This window comes from Crocodylus siamensis, chromosome 5 (genome assembly GCF_052110815.1).
Source record: "Crocodylus siamensis isolate JL-2025a chromosome 5, ASM5211081v1, whole genome shotgun sequence".
Taxonomy (NCBI): Eukaryota; Metazoa; Chordata; order Crocodylia; family Crocodylidae; genus Crocodylus; species Crocodylus siamensis.
Genome location: NC_143399.1, coordinates 81,293,929 through 81,300,698, shown reverse-complemented (window position 1 = coordinate 81,300,698; position 6,770 = coordinate 81,293,929).

Sequence of the window (6,770 nt, the reverse complement as noted above, 5' to 3'; positions counted from 1 at the left end):
CCTCTTCAGCACACAGCCAGAGATGAGCTCCCCCCTCTACTCTGGTCAACCCACTCATTTTGGTACCAAACACCAGGAGGTTCAAGAGATGCGGGACAGAAATAACTCCCCTTTTCATGATTAGGAAGAGGAGGACTCCAACTCAGCCATTGTTGTGTCACAGGACTCATCAGGTTCCAAAGGGAGTACTGTGTTGGGAAGGCAACAGCAGAGTCCTGAGATGAAGAGCCTGCTATCCTCACAAACAGTAACTTGTTAGTTACAGCAGTGGTATTAGTAGTGTTCTGCATTGTCAGTTTTTACAGATTTACACTGATAAATTTGCAGGGGAGAGCGGGTACGGAGGGAGAACATGGTGCTGCTCCCTGAGGCGGGCGCTGCACCTGAGCAGGCACTTCGCACAAGGGGGAAGGGGCTGGAGCCACTTCCTGGGGGAGCAGAGCTCCAGGCCCTCACCCTCCGGCAGGACCGCTGCAGCAGGGGCTGCCGAAGCCAGTTGCAGAGGGAGCTGATTTGTGGGGTGGGGCTCTATCTTTAATGCAGACCCCAGGAAGCAGGCTGTGGGCTGGGGGGCTGAGCCCAATATTTTTGGGGTACAGCCTTAATAAGATGGTTGGGTGACAGATAGTGGGCTGTCATTGGTAATTCTTGCAGTGTTAAAATATTTTGAGACTGACTCACTGTTCTTTAGAAATAAATGTTTAATAGTAGCCAAAGACCTGATGAGAGCTTTCTTTTCATCCTGGACAGGCCCTCCTACATCTTCATCTTCAAGAGCAGCTGCTAACACTCAACATCAATGTAATTATCAAAAAATTCAACAAAAAGCTAGGGAAAATTCTTCATCTACTGACAGAAGCATGTGAAAACATAGCTACGTCCAGTGCAGACATGACATCTGAATTTAAAGATGTGGTCACTGGGTAAAGCAGAATGAGCGAGCCAACTTGGAGGTTATGAAAACCACTAGTAATGATATGATACAATGTTTTAAGGAATTCAGTAAGAAGGTTAATCTGATTTTGCAGGTGGATGAAAGGTTCAAACAGGATTTTCTCACAGGTTCACAATTGCCGAGGTACTGGGAGCAGCATTGAGAGTAGCCCACTCAAAAAAAACTCTCTGATCTTTTCCAAAGGAAAGCCGTGCCTCCTCTAGCTGCAAAGGGAGAGCTCCAAGGTGCTTCAGGGATGATGAGGAGGAGGATGCTGATGTGACCTGGGGAAGGTGCAAGTATGGGCCATCTCACGGGTGAGCAGGTTCTCATGACTAAACAAGAATGTACAGAAGAGGTGATGGGATGCTCTATGACCCCCTGGATGTGCTTCTCCCTCATGTACTGCCACCCCGGTATCCTGAAAGTTGCACTTCGATCTACCAGGGGCTGGGTAGCGGCTGTGTGAACCAGGTTAGACTGACAATCTATCTGTCTTTTCTCTCTATCTACTTTAGGAATTTTTTAGAAATATCTGCTAGAAATAAAGTATCACAAAAGGACTTTGAAAAGTGTCCTGTATTTTTATTTTCCATACAAGATGCTGGGTGAAAATCTTTTGTGATGCTGAGTAGGGTCATACAGGGAGGTCCCCCATAATATGAATCCCAAAGCTGGTGACAGCCAGCTTGGGGCCAGCATGACCAAGGCTAGTGTCTTGTAGGGCTGTGCGAAATGGCACCATTTTGTTTCAACTTGTGTTTCAGTGGAACAGCATTTCGTTTCGAATCTCGTTTCAATTTGAAACCGCTGTTCCATTTTGTTTCGTCAAAACAGTGATGCTGTTTCAATGTTTCACCCATAGGCTATAATGGGGAATCTCAAAACAGCCTCTCTCATCTCATCTGACAGGCAGATCGGGGCTACAACCCCGGGAAGGCTACGGGGGCTGTGCCAGTCCTCCTGGGGTTGCGGGCCTCCAATCTGCTTGCCAAATGAGGGAGGGAAGCCGGCTGCCACCTCTTGGGACTGGAGCCAGCACACTGCTGGTCCCAGGCAGCAACACCTGGCTTCTCTCATTCAGCAGGCAGATCGGGAGCTGCAACCCTGGGAGGGCTGTGCTATTGGGCTCAGTTCCCTTCCCCAGCCCTACCAATTTAGGATGGGAATGTGCGTGCTGTCAAGTGCTCCCACGCAGTTAGGGAAGCTCATTTTGCGGTATCCTTCCACCACCTTACAGGAGCTACTTAGGCATATGAATTTGTTTGCTGCCAGCTCCTGCGGCAGGTGGCATACCTCGCTGATCGCCCTCCCAGCAGTGCAGGAAGCCACACCAAACTGATTTGCCACATGGCGCATGCCCCATGGTGCAGTGCCTTACTGGGCTGGGGAAGGGAACTGAGCCTGATCGTTCAGTTCCCCTCCCCAGCGCTGAGATCGATCGGGTTGGGGAAGGGAACTCAGCCCAGTCTGATCTTAGCGCTTGGGAAGGGAACTCAGCTCAGCTGGGCTCAGTTCCCTTCCCTAACCCAATCCTAGCACTGGGGAGGGGAACTCAGCCGGGCTGTATCGAAACTCAAAACATTTCAAAACTTTCAAAAGGTTTTGACTGCCCTCGTTTTGTTTCAAGGCTATTTCAAAGCCCTTCATTTAGTTTCAATTTCGCTATTTTGAGCTCAAAATGAGTCAAAACAGTGTTGAAACGAAACAGCCAGCGAAATTTTGCTCTGCACAAACCCCGTCCCCCAAAACAATAGTCAGCTGATAATGTGGAGCTGCATATGCAATTTAGCTAGCTTAATGGCAATTTTTGTCATGTGGAAATAGGAGATATGTAACGTGGACAAGCGCCTGTGGTTTTTTAAAAACACTGCTTCAGTTTAGGGCAAAGTAAACCCCCATGTTGTGTACACCCATGTTGGAGCCCGATCTTTACCTGCCTCACAGACACCCGGCTTGGGCAGTCCCGGAGGGGCACCGCAGCCATAGAGGGAAGCACCGAAACCCTGTGCTGCTCAGGTAGGCAGGCAAGCTTCAGGGGAAAAACAAGTAAAAGATCAGGCTTGACATGTTTTTTTTTCTTCCTTCTGTGGATCCTGCCTTCCCAGGCTGGTGCTGGGCTGCCTATATGGTTCGCCTGCACAGTCCCTGAGCCGCACAGAGCCTGGTGCTTCCCTCCATGGCTGGAGGGTAGGAAACTAAAACTCCTCGGAGGTGTTTTACTTTGAAGTGCCCCAAAGTCATTTGCTGCATCCCAAAGTCATTTAAGGCGCATTATGCTGCAGAATGTGCTACAATGGCTGGAATTCATGTGCAATACATCACCAAATGTGCAAACAGCAATGCCATTAAGGCAGTGCAAAAGGCATTTAACCCACTTTAAGCTCACTTTAAAGTGTCATCTACAAACACCCTGAGGTGTCAGCTTTGAGCAAGCTGGGCTTCCAACACAGAAAACAGTCCCTGGGAAGGGCCCCATTGTTCTGCACCCGAACAAGCAGACTTTGAAGGCACAGCCTAAAACCCAACATGATGATGTTGTCGTGGAGGGCAGTGACCACCTGGATCCTGACCTCACTGGGAGCCATGTCACAGCTTTGCCCAGGGCAAAGGGCAGCACAGCAACAATGGAGTGGGCCTGGCCTGCACCTAAAATACCTTATTAGCAGTCAAGAACCGTGGCTGAACTGAGGGCCAGGGCCACAAGGTGGCAGTGTTGCACTGACTCAGAGACCGAACAGTCCTGAGAGGGGCCCAGGAGATGGGGCACCACTTAGCGAGCTCCTGGGGGCCCATGCTCCAAGTGAGGGCAGCGGAGCCAGCTAGGAAGAGGTGTTGAGGTTCCAGGGGGTCACCTCCATGCCCCCCATCCCTGGGGCTCATGGCCAGAGCCATGCCTGGAGCCAGGTATCTCCATGGGGTCATGGAGCGCGTGACCCATGAACGAGTTTCTCCCCTCTACCCATTCAACAATGGCCAGAGCTCTCAACTGGGACACAGGAGCCCTGAGCTCATGGCTTCCACCCAAGAGGGTTTGAGCTCGCATCTCCCTGGAGAAAGCCCCAGTGAAGGCAGCAAGGACAGAGTTTTCTGCAGGGGGAAAAGGGAGTTGCTTTATGGTGAGGAAGAGAGGAGACCTGCCCCTGAAGCATCTGTATGTATTTTATTATGTTGGCCATTCATAGAAGCCAGAACTTGAACTTGGGTCTCCCCCAAGCCCCAGACCACTTCCTGCTTCACACTGACTCCATGAGTTGTTACTTCACTCGGAGAAAGACAGCTCTGGGAGGAGATAGGGTTCAAGTTCCCCCAAGTAGAACAGGGAATTGAACCAGGGTGTCCCACGCTGTGGGTGAGTGCTTTGAGAGCTTGGCTACAAGGGGGAAAGGTCACCCCTTTTCTACCTGTGCTGAAAGCAAGGTTCATTCCAGGGGGGACACTCTGAAAACGGTCAGGGCTGGATCCTTGCAGACCCAGGCTCTGCAGACCCAGGCTGCAGGCCACAGACTCCAATCTACTTGGGACATGGGCAGGCCTGAGCACACCTGGCAGCAGACAGTTGCATATATCTGTGAAAACTTGGACACCAAGGTACTTGACGTACCTTATGATTAGGCAGCAGCTGAACAGGGATTCAAGGACATAAGGGTTGGACACAGGCACTTACTGAGCAGTCAGATGGGATTTGGGAACTTCAATTATTTGGGGCAGTGGGTCTGGGCAGCTCCCTGGACAGGAAGTGCTGTCCCAGAGGCCTCATTGCATAGGATGGCTCACACCTACATAAATTAATCTGTGCTGAGCCAGTGGCTGCTCTGATTTCTTTTGTCCCAGGGGACCTCCCAATGTGACTCCATTGTTTAGGAGTGCTGCTATGTATGCCTGGAAGCAGCAGTTCCTCGGATACATGGGCTGTGGGGCTAATGAGGTGCCTCTTGGTGCTGACATGCTCTTGGTACATGCCAGCAGTGGAGTTTACAGCAGCATGGCCCAGACACTGCCTCAATGAAATAAACAATACTGGATCATCTGACAAGGAAAACTTAGACAACCAGGAAACTGGGACAACACTGGGGGGCTGCTGTGGGTGGCGATGAGGAGGCAGCTCATCTCTGGCTCTGGCTCTTAGAGATGATGTATTAATACTGGGCCTCCAGGCCGAGGCTACACATGGAAGAGGCACACCCACCAGCATTAATACATCATGAACTGTGAGAGAAGCCCCAGGTCCTGTGCAAGAGTCCCAGGAGGCTCGTGTGGATTGACACTGGAGTCCCAGCTGCCCTGGCCCTTCCTCTCCCCCATCACTGGGTTGGAAGGTGCTAACACAAGGCTGCTTGAGCTCTAACAAGACAAGTCTCCCTTTGACCACAGAACTGGGTCCCCCAGGTGAGATTTCCACAGTGCTCACAATGCACGGGGCACCCAGCTCTCAGAAGGCTTGGGGCTGAAAGTAAAACAGGCAAAGGGCCACCCCTCAAAGTAGGTTTGCTCTGAAAACTGTGGCTTTCCCTGGTGCCCTGCCCACACCATTTTCATGTGGCTGAGTCATTATGCCTTAGCAAGGAGTAGCCTGATGACAGGGGCCAAGCTGGCCCTTGAGGAATGTTTCATTTCATGCTGTTTCATTTCCGAGACAGAGCCCAGACATTTTGGCACCCTAGGAGGGTTGGCTCAGCAGTAGTGAGAGGTCCAGGGTGGGAAAAAATGCCCTTTGGCCAATGAGAAGGGGCTATGAAGGGTATGCCCTGATGATGGAATCACATCTGCACCCAGCAGACACTTGGGGACAGGCCACAAGCTCCAGCCCCTTCCTCAGTGCAGGGAACAGCCTTTACCCATCCCAGATGGGTGGAGATGCAAAGCAGGAGGCTGTCCAAACAGCATATAGGGGTGCTGAATCAAAAGCAGTGACCCTGTGGTACAAAAATGCCGTCTTTGCTCTGCTCTGGCTTGGCTTACCCAGCAAGGAATACTCAGCACCAACTCCAACAAGGCACGAATTGCTATATTTTCTCGTATACAACATGCACCTTACCCCCCACCCTCCAAAAAAAATCAGTTCTCCAAGCTCGGGTTGCATGAATTAAACAGGAAAGCTGTTTTTTCCTGCTCAGGATTGAAGCATCCTTATTTAATACCTGCTCCACAATGCAGCACCGGTGACATTGCTATTTCACCAGCTGAGGGAGCCAGCTGACTTAGTAGCTCATTGTTCTTCACTCCAAGGGTGTTAATGATCATCTCTCCTTTGTAATAACCTTCATGTTCCATTAATCAAGCTAACCTTTCTGATGGTAATTTTGCTGTCTGCTGGCTGTTCCTGATCTCTTTTCTCCTATTTGACAGCCTAACCAGGAAAGGGAGGGTCTCTCCCCTCCTCTATGCATCACAGCTCTGGAAAAATCTCTTTTTCTTCATTCTGCCTTTAAAAAATAAGTGTGTATTATATTCTGGAGCATGTTGTATATGAAAAAATATGGTAATCACTCCCAGGAGCCCAAGCAGAACATTGTTCCTGGCAGGGTGAGGGGTGTAGCAAACCAAGAGAGAGCTGTTGCAGGATATGGGCAATGAAGATGAGAACTGATGCCAGTTGACATGGTTTACCAGGGACAGGTCTGGGCAGGCAATCCTGGGCTCATGGCTCAGAGCAGGGGCCTCAACACAATCCAGAGCACAGCAAAGCTGGGCCATGGGGACGGAGGGGAGCACCCAGAATGGAACCTGAAAACTAGGGCTGAACCAACCCAGTGACAGTGCTTGGCTCCACCAACACAACAAACACTGCTGTGTTGGTAGCCAGCTACAGACAGGGACTGCAGGGTCTGTAGGA